The sequence below is a fragment of the Crinia signifera genome, chromosome 4 (assembly GCF_055691185.1).
Source record: "Crinia signifera chromosome 4, ASM5569118v1, whole genome shotgun sequence".
Classification (NCBI taxonomy): Eukaryota; Metazoa; Chordata; class Amphibia; order Anura; family Myobatrachidae; genus Crinia; species Crinia signifera.
Window position 1 is genome coordinate 250,933,382 of NC_139220.1, and position 21,858 is coordinate 250,955,239.

Below are 21,858 nucleotides of genomic sequence, written 5' to 3' on the forward strand. Positions count from 1 at the left end.
ATACGAACATGTTGTTTTGCAAAATAAACTTTTAACCTTATGAACATGGGTTTCTAACTGTTTCCCAACTTGAAAACCGTTCATACAGGACCACTGTCTAAACCTGGGTATTTGCTGGGGTTTCTCCTCTGCCGGCAGGTCGAGATTACATCGCCTCCAAACAACGGTGTTCTAGCTGTCAATAGGGACCCATTCACACTGCCCTGTAATCTGGGTCCAATTTTGCTAGTGACCTTGGTTGCATACTCAGGTAACAGGACCCAGGTTATTTTTAGGGGACCCTTTCACACCCAGCCATGATCCAGGTTACTCCACCAATAACCATGGTTAAAGCACTGGTGTAAATGAGGTATAAAGTGACCCAATACTGGTTTGTTTATTTGATAATACTGTATAAATACATTGAGGCATGTGGATAGGAAGGGTGTAGTAACAAATCAGAAATTCTTCTCAAGCAGTTTAGCCCTCACCACGGCACTAATGATCCCATCAATCTCCAGTTTTTTGTATTATTTAATTGTTATGTTATTAAAAGAATTAAACATAACATGAATATTGATTGGGGTCAATATGTCCAATATTATACATAGGTCATTCTTCATGGGAAGTCAGGGCTTTCAGCTACCATTATGATGCTTTTGTACCATGATCCAGTACATTTGTACTAGCTGCAATTAATCTGGATTGCAGTCTCTTATTTATAGCACTTGTATGGATCTGAGCAAATGCACCTGACAAACTAAAGATGCAAGCTTTCAGTCCCCCCCTGTATCGGTGTCCACAATCAATAGCACGCACTACGCTATACAGAAGCATTTACATTGCAATATGTCATTTGTAGCTGTCTCACTGACATCCTAGCAGCATAAATTACCTTCTATGTACAAGCAGACAATACATAAACTGAAAAGCAATTACAATTTATCATACTGTGGGACATCTCAGATTTGTATACATTTCCCAACTAATCCCTAATTGTCATCAACTGTAATTATTGTTAAATTATGAGCTATTTGATAACTTAAAAAGTTACAATCACTGATTGTGTTCCTGCAGCAACCTCTGAAATCAGTGGGTGTGTACAGTACATAAAATATTAACATTAATTATGAATGAACGAACGATAGATAGATAGATAGATAGATAGATAGAAGAGCACAATGTTTGGAAGTGGATATTTTATTTACAATTACTAGGTCTTTGGGAATCTAGGTTTTCATTACACATTATGTTCTCTGAAAGTTGAATAATAATTGACACCATAGAGACAAATGATCTCATTAAGGGAAATGAAATTGGATGATTTGACACATGAGCTGCTATGGAGGTGAGGTTATTTGTGATGCCAAAGACATAGAATAACATCCGATTGCCTCAATTCTGGATTACGAATTATGGTATTAATGGCCATAAATAAGTAACCTTGTCTCTGGGGTCACAGACTCGCTTCAGATTACAGTTGGTGTTGATTCTGCTAAAAAAGAAACACAGGCTGGAAATGCGGAGATGTGACCATAGTAAGGAATGGGCATAAAACCCTATATCACATTTATCGTACTTATGTTTTTCACTGTGCTATGTAGCAGAAACTATTTTTTTTCTACCAATAGGATTTACTTCAGCTTAATCTGTGTCTCCCCTGTCTGTTTGCCCCTCTCATTCAGAATGTAAGCTCTCAGGAGCAGGGTCCTCTCCCATCATGTGCTTTCCCTCTCTAAAGCCCCATACACACAAGGTGATATTGTGAACAAAATCACTCCCGCACATCGTTAATGGCCCCCTCCCACATCCTGCATGTTCAGATGAAGGCCGTCCTTATTAAAAACTGTCATGGTGCAGCTGCAGCGTGACTGTTACTCCCTCCCTATTCCCCCAGCATCGGGGTCCCAACTACCACCGATGTTTGTGTCAGCAGGGATCAGCTAGTGTGTTGGGGCATTAGGTTATTTTCTACACCATACACCATACAACAGCACTTAACCCTCAAATTCCGTCATTCTGATGATTTATTGCAGTGTCCTGATGCAGCAATGTTTACATACATGTACTTGTCCTGTATTGTACTGTAATTATTTTGTCATGTTTTGCTCATTTGTTTATGTACTTTGCTAGGTGCTCCATAACTGTTGTGGCAGCATGTAAGGAATAATAATAATAATAATAATTTCACCTGACATTTTTGCAGATGCTGAAGCAGCCATCATGAACATGTGCAGCGCTTGTTCTCTGTAAACATCCATCTTGGCCCCTGCCCATTTGAGCTTGCAGGCTTTCATACCAAGGATCCACACTACAAGTATATTTCCGGTCTGTGGGGAAAACCCAAGTACCCTGAGGAAACCTATGCGACATGTTCATAATAATCAGAATTAAGTAATAAAGTCAGTCCTGTTCTATAATAGGGCATTTAATAAAGTAAACAAGTACACATCTGTTAAAATAAATAAAAGGATAGTTTACATACTGGATAATGTACAACATGTTGTTTTTGTTTTTAATTATAAAAGTAATTTATAATGATGAGATTTTTTCGTTGTTGCTGTAAAAGGACAACTTGCCCATAATTGCTTTTTTTGTGTTCAGCTGAAGTTTCCATTAAAAGTGGCATTATAATTATTTACAGAATGGGAACTTCATTTAGCATAATGTAATGACAAGCATTTTATTATGATGCTTTTTTTAACTTTATTTTAAGAAAACATTCCATAACTCAATGTGCAGGGGTGCCTTGGGTTGGTGGACCAGGACCAATTCATATATTTATGGTCAATGTTCTAGGCAAAACCAGTGCTAGTGGCTGCCAATCATAATATATGTGGACAAACAGAAGCAAATCCTGTCCCCCACCAGGTAACTGTAACATATAAACACAATGCACTTCATTTAATATTTATTTTCTGAATTTCTCGATAAGAAGCATTTCGGAGAGTGAGACAGTGCTAGGGAGAAAGACGGTGTCAGAGAGAGAGAGAGACAGAGGTAAGTATTCAATGCCGGTGCGAGCGGCCGGCGAGGGGGTAAAACTGCGAGGATCACAGAAAACCAGTGATCCTCGCAGTTTAACCCCCGCGCCGGCCGCTCGCACTATGCAACGTTCCGGGGGAATCCTCGCAGTCACAGAACTGCGAGGATTCCCCTAAACTGCGAGAGCCGAGGCTAGTGCAGCAAACTCGCTGTAATTAGCCTCGATTCTCGCAGCTTTTGGAGGCACATTCGCAAATTCCCCCTCGCTCAAAAAACGGAGCGAGGGGGAATTTGCGAATGAGGGGGGTCAGTTGAATACTGACAGGGTGAGCGGTGACTGTGAGCAAAAAGTCCTGCTCGCAGTCACCGCTCGTCCACAGCATTGAATATATGCCATAGAGTGAGAGAGACAGAGAGGGAGAGAGAGAGGTGGTGTCACTGAGGCATAAATAGAGAGAAATAGTGTCAAGGATAGAGGGAGAGATAGATGGGAATAAGTAAAAACCGTAATGCCAAACAGGCTTCAGTCATCAAACTCCACCATTTCAGGGCTTGCAGTGTCCGTCCAGTGTGGATGCTTGTGACAGCTGTTACCCGGGAGACTGGGTAGGAGATTACAGTACATCCGCCCTCTGTTGTCGAAGAATGTATAGAAAACGGTACAGATCATATGGGTAGGCTGTATTCGGTACTTGTGTATTTTGGCGGCGCACATCGCATCGCATACCATAAGGCATGCGATGCGACGCGATATCGTACGATAGTGCACGATGGCATACAATTTTGAAATTGTATGCCATTGTACATGGCATACAATGCCATACGATGCGATGCGATGCGATTAAACATTGTATAAGCACCCTAATGGGTGCTTATACAATGTCAAGCACCCAAATGGGTGCTTACAATGTTAAATGCACCCCCACGCCACCCTGCCCCCACTATAAACGTGAACCCGAAGCGTGGCGAGCGCCGGCGGTACGCGTCCTACGACCTTTTCATACCCCCACTATCCATGTCGGCGTGGAGTTGAGAATAGAATAGTGTGGCGAGCGCAGCGAGCCACCGAGCCCGAAGCGTGGCGAGCGCAGCGTGCCCCGCGAGGGGCCGCGGATACCTGTGAAGCCCGCGAAGGGACGCGTTTACCTGTGAAGGTATCCGCGTCCGCTCGCCACGCTTCGGGCTCGCCACACTATTCTATTCTCAACTCCACGCCGACGTGGATAGTGGGGGTATGAAAAGGTCGTAGGACGTGTACCGCTGCGCTCGCCACGCTTCGGGTTCACGTTTAGAGTGGGGGGGTGGCGTGGGGGTGCATTTAACATTGTAAGCACCCATTAGGGTGCTCAAAAGCACCCTTTAGGGTGCTTATACGATTTTTGATCGTATAGGGGGTCAAAATCGCGTCGCATCGCATCGCATGCCATCGGGTGCATGGCATGCGATGCGATGCGATCCGTTCATCGTACGACGGACATCGGGGGCGCCGCCAAAATACACAAGTACCCTGTATTCTTTCCTTCATCATCTCCCCAGTGACAGCTGTCAGAGTGTGATGAATGGAGCCTTTCCAGTTCGGCATTCCAGGGTCCATTCTGGTACCAGTTTTGAGACAGTATCAGGGAGTGGGAGAGTGTCAGGGAGAGTGTCAGGACTGCTGTAAAATGTCCCACTCCCTCCAGCCAGGTGCAGCTCAGGGAGACTATGAGAGGTTGGGGTGAGGCAGGTCCCAGTAAAGGAGATCAGGGTGACAGACACGGGAGGAGATTAGCAGGTGCTGTGTCTGGTACTGTATGTGATCTCTCCCACCTCATAGAGAGGGAGCAGAGCCATGCAAGCACTGGCACAGCACTGCACACTACACAACTCCATCCAAAAGTTCTCAAAATGAAACCAGCCCAGGGGAACATCTGACACTCTACCTGTCCCCCCCCCTCCCCCCCCCCCCTGGGCAGGGATGCCACACTTGCAGGGGGAGAGTGCAGTGGCAGCAAGTGGTCATTGTCTCCTGAGGGTGACAGTGAAGTGGGAGACCATTGGCAATTTGAGGCAGACAGTGACTGGGGACAGGGGGAGCTGTGGGCCCTGAAAACAGCTTGGGCCCCATAGCAGCTGCACCCCCTTCACCCTCGGTAGTTACGCCACTCTATGTGGGCATATCTGGAATATATGATAAGCTTGCTTGAAGAGACTCGTTTTCAGGGAAGTTTGGTTTGGAGGCTATAGGAGACTCTTATTGTGTATAGGAGGGCATTCCACAGAATGGATAAAGTCCAAAGAAAGTCATGCAAGTGTAAACGGGTGCCAAATAATGAGTAGTGGTATAAATATTCATCCCCAATTAATGTTTGAATTTTAAATAAATGATCATCTTATATTAGAGCTCCTCTCATTGTATAATGTTGTTTGTATATAATACATGGGAGCTAATGAGAATAGAGGTTGGCTAATTATATATATATATATACATATATATATATATATATATATATATATATATATATATATATATATATATATATAAAAAAAATAGGAAGAAACCTTTATGGACTTCTAACCTGTTTTTAAATAAGCATACATGCAAGAATTATTCACCAATTGATATTCTCTCCTTATACATAGGTGCATGATTGTGGAATCTCGGCTCTTGACTATCTCTGGATGGAATTAGTCCAGCTTTCCCTAAAGAACTCTTGAACACATATGGTCATTGTCCATCGATATTGCACTTTGTGTGTTTTTTCAATTACAGATTGAGTATCCCTTATCCAAATGTCCGTTAACAAAAAATTTCCGAAAACCTTAGTCTTCAAAATGTACTTTGCTAAAAACCGACTGGGGACATCTATAAATGGCGCTACTGGGGAAATTATATGTAACTTGCACTAAATATGTGCAAGAAAATAATTGCTTGGCATGCAAAGTCAATGTCTGAGATAGTACACAAACTTTGTTTCATGTTTTAAAGCCTTGTTTCATACACAAATATATTGTATTTGTGTGTTTGATGTGTTAGATGTGCTTATACAATATAAATGCAAGATATCCTGATACCTCATTGATATATATAAATATTCCAAAATACAGAATAATCTGTTATACAAAATGCTTCTGGTCCTGAGCACTTTGGATAAGGGATACTTAACCTGTATATGGATTGATATTCCGAAAATATCTGGAGATGCTGGGATTATCTATCATCACAAATAAGACCACCTGTATGCAATGGTTTGTGTTCATAAGGTATTGTATAGTTTTTCACTGCATTGTATACACTACACAGTATATTGAAGCACTAATTAGCATTTTGCATGAGATACTGAATCTGTAATAGACAGAATACCTATAATCAAGAAAAAACTTCAGTTTCTATATGATTTAAGCAGATTCAAGTAGAACGTGCCTTGATACGTAGATTCCCTAACAGAGAAAAATATTCTCACCTTTTAAATTTCTAGTATAAATAAATGGTTATATTAACAGTTTGTTTAGCACTTGATATTTGTGGCCTTTTAATGTCTGCATAGAGCCTTAGAGGATATGTGCGAGTATACGCAGCCTAGCAAACGGGTCTGAATCAGGCCAAAAATGAGCGCTAATAACAATGAGAGCAATGACAACTAAGGGTACAGTTACTAAAGCTTCTAGCAATGTAAATATGTGATGTTACCAGTAACAATCAATCAGATTCTATCATTTCTCTTTTGCATCAAAGAAAATGATTCTGATTGATTGCTACAGGCAACATCACCTCTTTTCATTATTAGAAGCTTTTCTAAATTAACCCCCTAGAGCAGGCATGTCCAAACTGTGGCCCTCCAGCTGTTGTGAAACTACACCTCCCAGCATGCCTTGCCATCGTTTTAGCATTCCCTAATAGCAAAACTGTGGCAAGGCATGATGGGATTTGTAGTTTCACAACATCTGGAGGGCCATAGTTTGAACATGCCTGCCCTAGAGTATGGATCAGGACTGTCGGATAGATGCATTCCTCCCAGCAAATATGTGAATATTTGTATATTTATAAATGTATGCAATGGAGGCAGGGGTGGATTTAGGGGTGAGGGTGCCCGTAGGCACAACAATAATGCCGCCCCCCTGCCTAATTGTTTTATTTTGATTGATTAGTTATAAGCCCTCATTTGATGATAGCCAATTTAATGTAATAATAAAAAAGCCAACAACTGTAACATTTTCAATTATGTATACATATTTACTAAGTAGGACAACTTAAAGTGGCATTATCTGCATGTCCTATCCATTTATACTCTATTCAAGATGGAATATGGTACAGTACAGTGGAAACATTTTGCAGTTACTGGTACATTTCAGACTGATAGAACTATCACATGCATCCAAGTGCCGCCCCCAAACATGTGCCGCCCATAGGCACGTGCCTCACCAGCCTAATGGGAAATTCGGCACTGGATGGAGGTATAATCACGTCTGAATCTCTAGTTTCAAATATGACCAATTTGTTTTCAGGATTTTGACTACGTATAATGACAGTGATTCAAAAAGGAAATGAGAACTAATAAATCTCTCATCTGCTTAGAAATTCAAGAGCATGGTTATCTTGTTATCATTTCAAACCTAAAAACATGTGGCACAATGACTTAACGTCTGTCTTCCCTTACAGATGAAGTGAAATGAGATAAAAGTAGAAATCATGAACACTTTATTAAGCATTTTTACATGGAAGGAGCCTGGCATTCGATTTGTTTATATGTAATTGCAACTATAATTTAGGAAGTATGTGTATTCAGTCCTTTCAGCAAACAAGTTTATTATTTGTTTAGGTAATTATGTCTGTTTATTTTAGTGCCCGTTTAAAGACCCTTTGAATGCGTCTTGAACGAGTTTGGTATGTCCACATTTAACGTAAAGTTTCCTAAACAAATTAGAAATATAAATCTACCGTATCTTGCCTTTGTTGTAAAAACCTTAAAATTCTACCAAGGAGAATCCCCTTTTAAGACATAAGCCTCATAATAAAATAACTGGTGCTATTTTCTCTAGGACAATAATTGTACAAAACAGAGGTTGCTACCCAGCAGACGTAGAAGTCCAAGCACACCTTATTAGGTTCAAGAAAAGCTGTAGAGCCCATGGTTACCCACTGCATATATACAGAGTGAGTCATAATAAGTCACTAGGAATCAACCATCCACTCCTGCAGTCAGAGGTCTACCGTGGAGCCAAGGCACCCAGAGCAAGCTCATGTCATCCCCCTCTTTGTGCGCTCTCGCATGCTATGTTAATGCCACTTCTACATAATGCCTGCAGTAGTGCTGCTTACACACATTATGCCCCAAGTAATACTCACTGCCTGCTGCACTGCCCACTCCGACATTCATCTCGCCAAACACCGGTGCCATCAGTTCCTCTGAAGTAACAAGTGTGGACAGCGCACTCTGCCCGTCGCTGTGTCCTTTCAAATATGGTACCTTCTTGCGACATGAGTCAATCAATAATTGCAACCTCTGTTTGGCTGGTGGCTGGCACCACATTTGAAATGTGCTGCCCTGAAGCCATCCCTGCATGGAATTGGTCGCAGCGGTGCTCTGGCTGGGCGAGGGGAGAGGAGAGGCTGCCGACGTTCTGGCTTGGTGGTCGAAGGGGGGGAAGAGAGGCTGCTCTATGCCTCTATATCCTCTCACCCACTGTCCTCTGCCACTATATCCTCCCTCAGCCACTGACCTGTGTCTCTATATACGCAATTACACAGCTGCCCCGTAGGGGTAAATTTACTGTGAGGACTACAGTCCTGGTATTTCTGGATTCAGGGACAGTCTGGTGCTGGTTCTTTAAATACAGGGGAACCCTATGCAAATTTTACTCTGTATTTTTAGAACAATTAATAGATGCAGAGCTGGGCTGTGCTACTTAATGTGTTACATCATTTGAAATAGAGGCAATATTGTGTGTCCGTGCCCCTTTCATGTGAGACCACTCCCCTTTCTTCTCTAATTTCCTGCTTTTAAAGATTTGTACCACATCTACTTCCTATTAAACCTTTGACCATGAAGTATACCATAGCTGTAAGTTATATATATAGTATCAGTTTTTACTTAATTTCTTTAATACACATGGGTGATCGCCACCTGAGCCAGCTGCTTTATCTGTCTTTTTATCTTGTTTAGGTGTTCCAGCTTCTCGTTCTGTGTTAGATACTGTAGTAACATTTAATGGTGTGAGTTGGCTATTGCTACACATCTTATATATACATCTTATATACTATACATTAATATTTTGTTATATTAGTTTCCATGATTGCTGGGAATTGCGCATGCGAGGGACGGGTTCTGTGCATGAGCAGAACAGGTGCTGCGATCACAGTGCAGAATACCAAATGCCTCTGCATGATTGACAGGCAGATGTGTTTCGAGAGGTGGTGGGGCTGGTATTCCATCAGTAAGAAGACTGACAGTGGAATCCCAGCAGACAGAATTCTGACATATCATGGTAAGTATTTTCACCCTACCCCCTAATCCTAACACTACACCCCTTCTTGCTACCTAACCCAAGCCTACCCCCTCCCTCTCAGCCTAACCTTCCCCTTCCCCCTAACTCTCCCCCTAGTGCCTAACCCTAACCACCACCTCCTCTGCAGCCTAACCCTACATTTAGTGTCTAAACCTAAACTCCACCACAATCTAACTCTAACAATCTAACCCACCCCCAAGTGCCTATCCCCACCCCCCCAATACTTGCCTCAAGGATCAATTGGGATTCTGACTATCCATATCCCACTGTTTCTCTTCTGTCGAGATTGTGATCCCTTCCAGTGGATTAAAGGGCAGAATCTCCTGCAATGTACATGATTTTAAACTTCTCCAAACCTGACACACAAAAAATATTATGCCTAATAAATGTACCCCCTGTGTATTTGTACCTGTCTGTTTCTATCTGTGTGTGTTCACATGTGCTGCTCAGACAACCAAATGTTCCTTAGTATTTCATTTATATTTACCCTATGGAATCTGGCAAGGCTGAGATTAAATGCACCCTTGCTGATAGAACTGAGCTATTGTCCTTAATTTACGTTCCCCTCATGTCCTGCCTCAGTAACAAACTAACCACATCTTCTGCCTTTTTGGCCAGCACCATCCTGCAGATGACATGATTACATAAATCAACATATTTACACAGCCCATAAAGGAGCCCCTGAGTCATTTATCATTATGTTAATGCAGAATCACAAATTGAATGGAATGTATTTGTTAACATACGACTATGAATTAATAATTCACCGCTTGCTTTTGTGCAGAAATGGAAAATGCTTCTGTAAGACTGAGGTTTTTCTCTATTGTACTGATTTGTAGTCAGTACGAGCTTGCAACATGTATTATTTGTAGCAGTATCCTTATTATAATAATGGTAGAAAATATATTCACATTAATGTTCATTTTCACCCACAGTCTTCTCTCTGGTCCTGATTTACAGTAGGTGCAAAGTTGTGTTAGAAGTGTAGGCATAGATATCAATGCAAATTAACGGCCTTGCATACTGTGTGCATGTTAAGTTGCACGTAGTTTAAGGTATTTGCAACTTAGAAAACAGCGGGTCATTCTAATTGACTTGGTAAGCTGCGAAGCACGGAGCTTATTGAGTCACTGTGACACCGCCCCATGAATCCCCGCCCCCCCACTGCCGCCATATTCCCATCCAACCATGGGAGAGGATGTGTTAGGAAGATACATCCCCTCGCATGTGCCCGCAGCAGGAGAAAGGATTTTTCCTGCCTTCAAAATAATTCAGTTGAGGCTGACATACTGTATTTTGCCGCAGCCGCCGGGACGAACAGAGTGTGGGCGGCTGATGTCATGTGACATAAAAGCATGCCCCCTGCAGGCATTGGCCCACCCGTGTACCCAAAAGAATCCCCAGCGTTTTTATGGGGATGCAACTGCCCCATCCGGCTCACTCCCCTCTGCGAACTGCCCGGTGAGTGAGCAACTTCCCGCAGCCGCTCACAGTCAGGGTTTGCACATGCACAGAAATGCGGGGCATGGGCCAAATTACTAGGTGTGAAGCAGAATCGTCCCCACAGTGTACAGATGTGTCGGCACCCAGATGGGGCAGTATGGATGGTGTAATGGTTAGCATTACTGCCTCACAGCACTGAGGTTATAGGTTTGATTCCCACCATGGCTCTAACTGTGCCGAGTTTGTATATTTTCCCCGTGCTTGCGTGGGTTTCCTCCGAGTACTCTGGTTTCCTCCCACAGTCCAAAAATATACTCATAGGTTAATCCCCCCCCCCCAAAAAAAAAAAAATTAACCCTAGAATGTCTGTGTGTGCGTGTACATGAGATAGGGAACAGGGACTGATGTGAATGTTCATATATTCTCTGTAAAGCGCTGCGGAATATGTGTGCGCTATATAAGAAATTGTTAATAAATAATCAAACTGCAGCCTATAATCAATGACTTACCATTAGCAAAAAAAAGACAGAAAAGATAAGTAAAATGAAAAAGAGAGAAAACCCCCCTTAGTAAAATGTACCCCCACTAATGCTGGAATTCCACTGTTGGCATTCTAATCCCTAATAATGTAGCCTGGGCTTGCTGAAGAAACGGTAACCACCACGATGCTGTAACACAATAGCTGGTTATGCATTTTCTGTTGACGGGGTGCATGTGAATTAAAAAAAAATGGACTTAGGGCGGGATGTACTAAGGGGAAAATGCGGTAAAACCCCTGTTTTACCACATTTTCATATGTAGTTAAACCCAGCTGCCACCTTTGGGTGGCGATACCCTATAGAAATCTATGGGGTTCTATCGCCACCCGACACCAGCCCGACGCCAACCCACCACCTCCGCCAACCCCCTCTCCCCCTCGCTCTGGCTTACCTTAGCACATGACCTCCTGGACCCGGAAGGTAAACCCTTCCTCCGCCTAGTAAAGCAGCCAGACGTCCTTCCGGCTGCAGGGGGGAGGAGGAAGTGTCGGGGACAGCCTGCTTAGCTGTCCCCGGTGTGAGGGGAGAAGGAGGCGCTCAGGAGGTGATGGAGACCCCCCGCATACCACATAACAGGTATCGCGGGGGCCTCCGTCACCGCACCCCGATGCCAGCCACATATGTTAGTAAACCGCAGCGCGGGCAGCTAGGGCTATATTAATACATCCCGCCCTTAATCTTTTAATGAACAGTGAAGATGTGTTCTGATACATTTCACCAGCATTAGCAGACCTTTGGTGCTCGAAATTCATAGAGTCCATCTCCCAGTGTTGCCGAGATCCTCTCCATAAACAAAATAAGTGACAGTTGTATTTGCGCTGCAGAGTGTCTGTTTTGCGCTGCAGCTGCTTTGCTGTATGATGTGGGGTCTGCCAGCAATGGTATGGGAAAGGGCAAGTAATGGGAAAGCAGGACACAGAGTAAGAGGTAAAATTGGAACGTGAACAAAAGCAAATAATGACTATTTAAAATTGTGCAGCAAAATAAATTCTAGAGAGTGACTTGAAGAATAAACAGGATTCTTAATTTACCTTCAGATACCCATCTACAACAACTACAGGTGTAGCCACGATCATCATTGCCACACAAATTGCCGCATACAACTCCCCTGGCAATTGGCATGACCCAATCATCATGTGCTTGCATCTAATTCACTCTTGCAGTTCACAGAAACGCATTGAGCAGCAATATAACAGTGTGGCGATTCTGCCCCATGCACGTGCAATTATATAATCTGTAAAGCATGACACTTGCATAGAAATAACTGATGATGGTTGCCATAGATATTCATTTAGTGTTGGATGATTGCAAAGAAGATTTACTACTGAAATCTTATACTGTATGTGTGATCTGATGTACTGTATGTTGCCTACCCTCCCAGAATAGACGGGAGGCTCCCAAAAAATTGGGTCCCCCTCCTGGCCCCCAGGGAAGGTGGGCAAGTCTCCTGTATCTCCCCTGCACCCCCTTTCCCGGTGCACCAAATACCGCACTTGTGGGTCCAAGCCAAAGGGGCGGGGCTAAAATTATGCAAATTTCATCCATTTCTGTCCATTGTTGTCTCTTTTAAAGGAATATTTAGTCACCCAACAGTCCCAGCCTAATGAATTTTACACTGTAAAGGCCTAATTGAGTTAGAATCGCATACGATAAGCTGCTCGCTGTAACTTAGCAATGCAAATCCAGGAGGAGGTGCCTGATGCCCCATCATGACTTCAGCCTGAGTAAGTTTAACCTTAAGGGGCAGCTGGGGAGGCTACTCCTGGAAAACAGGGGCGACCCCCTCCCCCCCCATTTCCAGAAGCACTGGCTTTCTGTGCCCCACCCCTCCAAGGTGAACTCCTCTGCCCTTTAATTAGGCACAGGCAATCACATCTTACTACGCAATCGCAGGGCCCATCTTGCACATGTACAGAATGGAGCCTGTGCATACGCAGTTTCCCAAACATTGGGGAACTGTGCTGGGAAGGCATCACATGAATCAAGGGTTATTTTTTGTTGCAGAATCCAACTCACCTAGTGGTATGTTTCTTTGGAGTGTTAGAGTAAACTGGAGCACCTTGATGAAACTGGCACAAACTCAGAGAAAACATACAAACCACTCACAGATACTGTAGGCCTTGCTCAGGGATTTAACTCCATGCTGTGATGCAGTAATGCTAAATATTACACCATTGTTCTGCATGTAGCAAACAAATATTATCATCTTAATAAATCCTTACACACTTGCATTTAACCCGACTGTAACCAACTCCTTTGCCTGTACAAACTGTAATTAAATTATCCTTATACACCTGAAGTAAATCTTCCACATTTGCTATTAATATAGAGCTGGGCGCCTTTTGAGATATGTCCAACTGAACCTATTTTTAATTCCTTGGCATGATGGGTCAATAAAGCAATGCAAGGAAGACAGATACAGACTACTCACTGTCAGTGTATGCCATAGTGGGCCACAACAGGGAAACCTTAGCCCGTTGTACAGTATGTCAGCTTCTCATCCAGGGTTCCCCTTGTGGGCCTGATGAGTACAGACTCCTTGCAAAGCATAAAGAGTAATGAAAAGCTAACACTACCTCACCTTAGAATGCCATATTCACAGGTTCATTCATTGCAGAAGGCAAAGAAAGACTTAAGGTCACAAGACATGTCCCTGTAGGAAGAAAGTGGACAACGCAAGACAATCGTTTTCAGAGGTCATCCCTGAGTATGGCATAGTGAAGCTTCTCCATGTGTCTGCAGGAAAAGACATCAAACTTCATGATATCCATGTCAACCTCATCATCATTATTATCAGGGACAACTGAGTCCAAGAGGTGAGCATGTGATAAAGCATCATCAAAATAGAAGTCCTTTCCATATTTGACCTCCACATCTAGATGTTACCATTGGAACTTGAGCATATTACATTAAATTTGTACTGAGGCAGCATGCAGAAGTTTGTAGGGAAGGGTAATTATGAGTTGGTCATCTGTCTTAACCAGCAATGGATGTCCATAGATGAGTGCATGAAACTTTGACAAATACAGTAGTTTCTTTTCAATCTTATCAGTGAGAATGTTGTAAGCAAAACCAATAGGTGTTCCCCATACAGCGGTCTCTCTTCTCAAAGATTGGCTTCCCTTTACCACTCTCCAACACAAGAACCTTCCAGCAGTGCTCATGCCTACCTGGAACAGGCCTCAGGAGTTTAGAGTGCAAGCTACTAGCACACCCCAAGGGACATCCACCTACTCAGTGTGAGTTTAACAGCAGATGGAATCCTATCATAGTGAGGGTCAAGAATTTGATATCTGGACTGCACAATATTCCAGTGGAGGATTATACATGGGGTGACAGGGGCGATGGTACCTGGCTAGCGTGGGGATCCGGGCAGCGAGGTCCATGCAGAGCTGGGGAGGCAGCAGAGTCCTTGCGTCGGATCGTCGGATGGGAAGTCAACAGTGGGGGGGGCCTTCCTCCGTCCAGGGGGGCTGACCTGCCTCCGTCGGGGGGGGGGGGGGTGTTTGGGTGCCTCCATCCTGAAGACCGACTTTGAGGTATCAGTCTAATTAAATAGTTTCTTCCTTCCAGGAAGTGGTCAACGTTGCCATGGCCCTGTTCTCAATGGTACAATGCTGCGAATCATGCCATCGAGCAAAGGAGACATGAAATCATTGCTTCCCTAATCCTCCCCCTTTCACTAGGAAGTGGGCAGATTGTAGGACATGACTATCTACTATGATCACTCTACCGCTAATTATATAAATAATTTGGTGTACAATAATAGCAAAGTGAAGCATCTGGCCAAGCAAATTCAAAGCAGACTATAAATGTTCACAGAAAGGATGAATCTATCCTCAGGATAACTAGTCAGCATGAGTAATCTATATAAATAACCAAAGTTTGTTTTCTTTAAAATAAATGATCACAGGCAACACCCCAATAACCAACCCACTCGCCCACTCACAGCATATTACATACTGTACACTGACTGTATACAAAAATATGATGGATAAATAGACAGTAGGAGTTTGAGACATGGGTATGATGTGTTTATAAAAACTGGCTTTTCTTAGATACAAAATAATATTGTGCTATGCACCCATTTGCTTACCCCATGGAAGGTTTGTAGGTGGCTCCTGGGCTGTTGTTACAGCCGTACGTGAGTTTTTAAACCAGTGAAATAAAACAGGAACTGCAGATTTTCATAACTCTTGGTTTTCATGTGTTATTCAGCAGAAGATTTCCTTCCATGCTATGATTATATGAAAACATTCTCATGAAAGGCTTCCCTGTTACTTGCCAGCGTATTAATAGAAAATGTAAGTCACACAGTATGAATATTAATTAAAGACTTACGATGGAATAAGCATGACATAAGTAATGCTCAGTCCTCATGAGGCCACGTGTTAAAGCAACAAATAACTATCCATCGCTGAGCAGAGGAAGACTAACATTTTCATGTTCATCTTTTCCTTCATAGAAAATAGGGGCTAACTATAAGCACTCAGTGCCAAGCTAAAGACTATAATGATAAGCAAAATGGAGTCAACTAACAAGATGTCCAAAATGGTTGATCAAGACATTTAAATGGATTATAATGGATCTATAATCAATGTTTATAAGCTTATTTATTATTGGAGGCAGTAGGGTCCATAAACTATTGTTTATCCACAGATGCTTGGATACTCATTACATAGTGCATGGCCGGGGCTCTTTGATAAATATACATACCGTATATACTCGAGTATAAATCGATCCGAATATAAGCCGAGGCACCTCATTTTACAACAAAAAAACTGGGAAAACTTATTGACTCAAGTGGGACCCTCACTCGAGTATAAGCCGAGGGGGGCTTTTTGCAGCATAAAATTTTTTCTGAAAAAGTAGGCTTATACTCCAGTATATATGGTATAGTAAATACTGCTAATGCATGTTTAATAACATATCATATTAATAACAGCAGTAAGCTGTAGATAATACACCACAGTCCAGTGCATCAAAGGGAAATATAGTATAGTGTTCCCGCTAGGCTGTTTTAGTGGGGCGCTGCGCCCTCCCCAATTTTTAAAAGGGCAAAATGCGCCCTGCCCCTCTAGCAGAGCCCCAGTAAAAGAGCCTACTGTCCCGCCGGTGTGCCTGGGGAAGGCCAGCGCCGCCATAGATTGCGATGCCCGGCGCTTCCCCGGCAGCTCAGGGACTTCGGCAGGACCAGGCATGCCCCCTTGCGTGCCGGTGCCCGCCCCCTTTAGTGATTGCGGCAGCCAGGCACGTCCCCTTTAGTGACGTCGGCAGCCCAGGACTGCCCACAACGATGATGTTGGCGGGCCTGGTCTGCCCCCCTTATGCTGCCCCCGTGCAGCAGCGCCCTTCCCTACTTAGTTCCTAGAAGGAACACTAATAGTATCATGTATAATACATGTGCACTGTCTGGATCCCTAGAGGAAGGAGTGGGGCCCACGGAGGATTTCAGCTGTTCTCCTGTGGACCAGTCCAAGGCTGCATAGGTTGCTTTGGATGGTCTGGCAGTTGGCCGTATCTTAAGCCAGGATGCTTCAACATTCAGTGTTGCTGCATTGTATGGTCACTCTTTGGTGGCCACCATACTCTTTACAAAAAGTGTGTGCATGTGCGTGTATAGAAATATGTGATATTGTCAATGACTACTTTATTCATAAGTTCATAGCAGGCTATAGCTTTTATGTCCGACACACAGTACACTGCCTCATTCTTCAATAACTATGTAGCACTAGAGTAGATGGTTGGGCTTAGTTACAGCTTTGGACTAGAGCTGTGCTGTGCTATATTCAACAACTTTGAGACAAGTTTAGGATTCAACTGTCTGGCCAACTTAATCTTCTTGAATGTCAGATTAATATAGTATACTTGAGTCACAGTAAGACTCCTGGACTACCAGCCAGCACAACAGTTGTATTTCCATGTATGGTGTATGGTAAAATATATCTCTGCCAGCACACTATCAGGCACTGCCAATTAAACACTGGCCAATAGCAATAATTACATTATTAATGGAAAAAATGGAGAATAATGATCCATACATCGAAGTGCTACAAAATATAAGGGAACATTCATTTATAGTATGCATTTTACTTGTAGCTAGGCAAATATGAGAATCAAGAAGTTGTATTGATTTGAAAATAGGGATGAACTGAACTCATCATTCATGGAAAAATATTGCTGGGTGCAGACAAGGCTATTAATATCATACAGCCTGTGCATGTCCTAGGAGAGTGGTCAATAACAGTTTAGTAAACAACATTATTGATGGACAGGCTGGCTGAGGCGGCCATGTAATTGTTTTATTGAACAAGAAAATGAATATTATTCTACCAGCATATGAAACAGAATGTTGTAGAATGTATTGATCTCGGGTAAAATGGAATCATGGTTTAGGGGGAATCCTAAGAAAAAGCACAGTTTTTGCTTTATTTAAACCTTAAAGAACAATCACTCGCTTATAATATTAGACTATGGTTTGCTTGTTTATTTGTTTGTTTGAATGATTTATTGTTGTAAAGCTAAAGGTTGGCATTTGTGTCTCTGAAAACATGGGTTAATAAAGTTTCCTGTATGAGCCTTAAGATATAAACCACAAAGCATCATGACTTGATCATGCTAGCATATGTTTACTTGCGGCAACCAGTGGCGCTGCTGATGGCTGCCTAGGTGCTGTGCAGCTCGGCGGGTATGTGTTCCCTCTGTGATAACTGTACTGCCTCTGCTTATAGTGGGATGTAGTTATGGGCAACCAATTAGGATATACTTCTTATTTATTTAGGACCTTCTAGAAGATAATAGATAGTATTTCATTGGTTGCCCATAGCAACTTCCCATCTGAAATAGAATTCCCATCTTAGTAAATTCCCCCCTGTGTCTGAGCTGTCATCATATTAATCCCTTCACCAGGGGACAAATTACAGAAATAGGGGTCCTACAAATGTTCAAAGCTAGGCCTGCACTTTGTATTTTAGTTTGGCAACTCTGTGTCTCTGCTAGATTTGTTTGCATAAAATAATTGCTTCACTCTTGGCAAGACACTAGATTACATATAATATGACCTACAGCTGTGAGTAAGGACAGGTCATTTGGGACCAATGCAAACAGAAGAGGATTGCCTTTTATCATGGAGACCTTGTGCGCAGAATTGTGGAATTCTAATTAAAAACATTGGAAGTTCAATTCTACTTCATCTTGTGCACCAAACCTTGTAGAGACGCTCAGCATTTGTATTACAAATGCCAATACAATAGCAATGCAACTCTGATAAAAGAACAACTTGCAACATACTGCGGCCTAGCAGATTCAACTAAATTATACAGTTGCAGTTTTCCAAATGGAAGATATAAAACATGGACACTATTGAGCGATGAAGCTGCTTATTTTTATTACACTTATTTTGAAATATATTACACTTTGTGCAGCATTTATACATCTTACAGTATTATTGTTATTACTAATGATACATATGAAAAATGGTATACGGTTGTTAAGTCGACAGCACTATGGTTGACATGCATTGGGTGTACCACTGAAGGTTGACATGAGCCAACTCATGTCCACCTAGCCCATGTCGACCTAATGCTTGTGTCGACTTAATGACATGTTGACCTTCCAATGCATCAAGGTCATGTCAACCTTCAGTGGTCGAACCAATGCATGTCGACCTATGACCCATACCCATGAAAAATAATGACAATCAGCATATTACTGGTAGTGAATATTTCTTTCATTTTGATTTTTGTTCATGGGAAAAATTGAAAGTGTTGACAAGTACTTTGGTAAATATAAATATATAAATTTAACATATAATAAATAAGTCTAATTGTTTTGTAATTTTTTTGCAGCAAATTTTTGTTTTGTTTTGAAAAAAAATCGGTACTTGTGTACTTTCACGGCTCCCATCGCATGCCATCGCATGCCATATGTAGTGGCATGTGATGGCATGCGATGGGTTGCGATTTTTGCAGTTTTTAAGCATTTTAAAAATCGCATGCTTCGGGTTGATAGTGGGGTGGCATTAACAATGGGGGGTCATTTCGCATACTCATGAGCCATGAGGGTGGGTATACAATTAAAAATTGGGTCTGGGGGGGCATTTAACATGGTCAGAAGCCATACAATCATATCGCATGCAATGCGATTTTTCATTGTACAATGCCCTGCGATGGAAATCGTGGGCGCCGTGATAATACACAAGTACCGAATTAGATTAGGTGGTGGGGGATGGTAGAAACAGCGTGGAGTGGAAGTTGCAGAAGTATGAGGATGGGGTACTCCATATGCATGAGTGGTCATCTGAGTGCTATTACTTTAATAGTGAGGGTAGTCATTTGACAGTAGGTGGAAGATATGAATTTCTTAAGTGGTTTATAGTAGAGGGTAAATATTTTATTGTGAGGGCTGTTTAATTCCAAATGGAAAGGATGGTCATGTAGTGTTTATTAAGTAAAGGTGGAGTGATGGGACTATTTAATTATTGCTGGAGTGGTTTGTGGGTCTGAGTTTGAGTAGTAGTAGGGGTACTTATTAACAGACATTGCTAATCACTTAATGTTGGGTCTTTGTTTTTTGTGAATGGGGAAATTGTTTTATTTGTTGAATACTGTAAGAATAATTTTACTTTACTTTCAGGGCAGATTGGGTGGAAACAGATCCGTGTACTAAGGGCCTTATTCTAGTTCACTCTTAGAGGCAAATTCCTTCTCAAGTGGACAAAACCAGGTGCACTGCAGGTGGTGCAGATATAACGGGTGAGATTCTATGGGATGCGCTAAATGCGCATGTTTTATTCGCGCACCACATCGCCGCAAATCGCACTTTTACAAATCACACTTTTCAGTCAAAATGCGCATATTTAATGTGATGCGCATTGGAGGCTGAAAAGTGCAAAGAGGGGCGATTTGCGGCGAAGTGGTACGCTGTATTTAGTCCTGAAAATGTGCGATTTTCATGTCTGAAAATCGCACATTTGCAGGACAGCGCAAAGTAAAAAAAAAAAAAAACGAGCGCGGGGTCCCCGCCCGAGTATAACCAGCCCCGGGCTCACTGAGCCGGTGCTGGTGACATAAAATCAGGGTCCCCGACAAATAGGGGTCCCCTTGATTTCATGAAACCAGCAACAGGCTCAAGGTCCGGCGCTGGTTCCCAAAATACGGGGAACAAAGTGACTAGGGGTCCCCCGTATTTTAAGAACCAGCACCGGACACAACCAGCCAGCAGGGTAATGTCACAGCCGGGGGAAACTTATTATATAAGCTCCCGCGGCCAAAGCATTAACCCCCTGGCTGGTCAGCATGGACAGGGGTCCTGGGGAAGTGGGGACCCCCCCAATGAAGGGGTCCCCCCCCTCCAGGACTTACCAGCCCATGCTGATAGTCCGGGGCAGTCCCCGATGCCCCTGGGCGGTGGGCATCGGGCTGATGGCTTGTGTAAAAAAAGAAGTAAAACTATTGTTTTATACTGGCGAACTATGAGTCCCAGCAAGCCTACCCCGCATGCTGGGACTTGGAGAACCACAAGTCCCAGCATGCGGGGCATTAAAGGGCCCGCTGGCACTTGTAGTTCAGCAGTACAAAAAATAGTTAACAAAATCACACTGACACACTGTAAAATAAAAGTTTAATACATACCAAACACACACACACTGATACTTACCTACCTTGAGCCCGTAGGTCGGTCCCTGATCCTGGGTCCATCCTCCGGGGCTCCAGGGCAGAAGAGTCCGGTTCCGGGGCCTTGGTCCTGGTTCCGGGGCTGGTCCTGGGGTTCCGGGGCTCCTGGGCTGCAGAATCCGGGGTCCGGGATCCGAGGTAGTCCCCAGGGGTACCTAAGGAAGCAAATCCAACTCACCTGGTCCCCGGCGATGACCTCGGAATCCTCTCCGGTGACAGCGCTGGTCCCATCTGCTACCCGGCTCGCAGGACTTTGACAGGCGCTGAGATGTTTCCTCCTCGGCGTCTCTGCACAGAATGATTTCTTGGCCAATCAGGAGCCGAGAAAGTCGGCTCCTGATTGGCCAGAAATCATTCTAACTAGAGACGCCGAGGAGGAAACATCTCTGCTCTAGATGCGCTGAGATGTTACTTCCTCGGCGTCTGTATTCAGAATGATTTCTGGCCAATCAGGAGCCGACTTTCTCGGCTCCTGATTGGCCAAGAAATCATTCTGTGCAGAGACGCCGAGGAGGAAACATCTCAGGGCCTGTCAAAGTCCTGCGAGCCGGGTAGCAGATGGGACCAGCGCTGTCACCGGAGAGGATTCCGAGGTCGTCGCCGGGGACCAGGTGAGTTGGATTTGCTTCCTTAGGTACCCCTGGGGACTACCTCGGATCCTGGACCCCGGATTCTGCAGCCCAGGAGCCCCGGAACCCCAGGACCAGCCCCGGAACCAGGACCAAGGCCCCGGAACCGGACTCTTCTGCCCT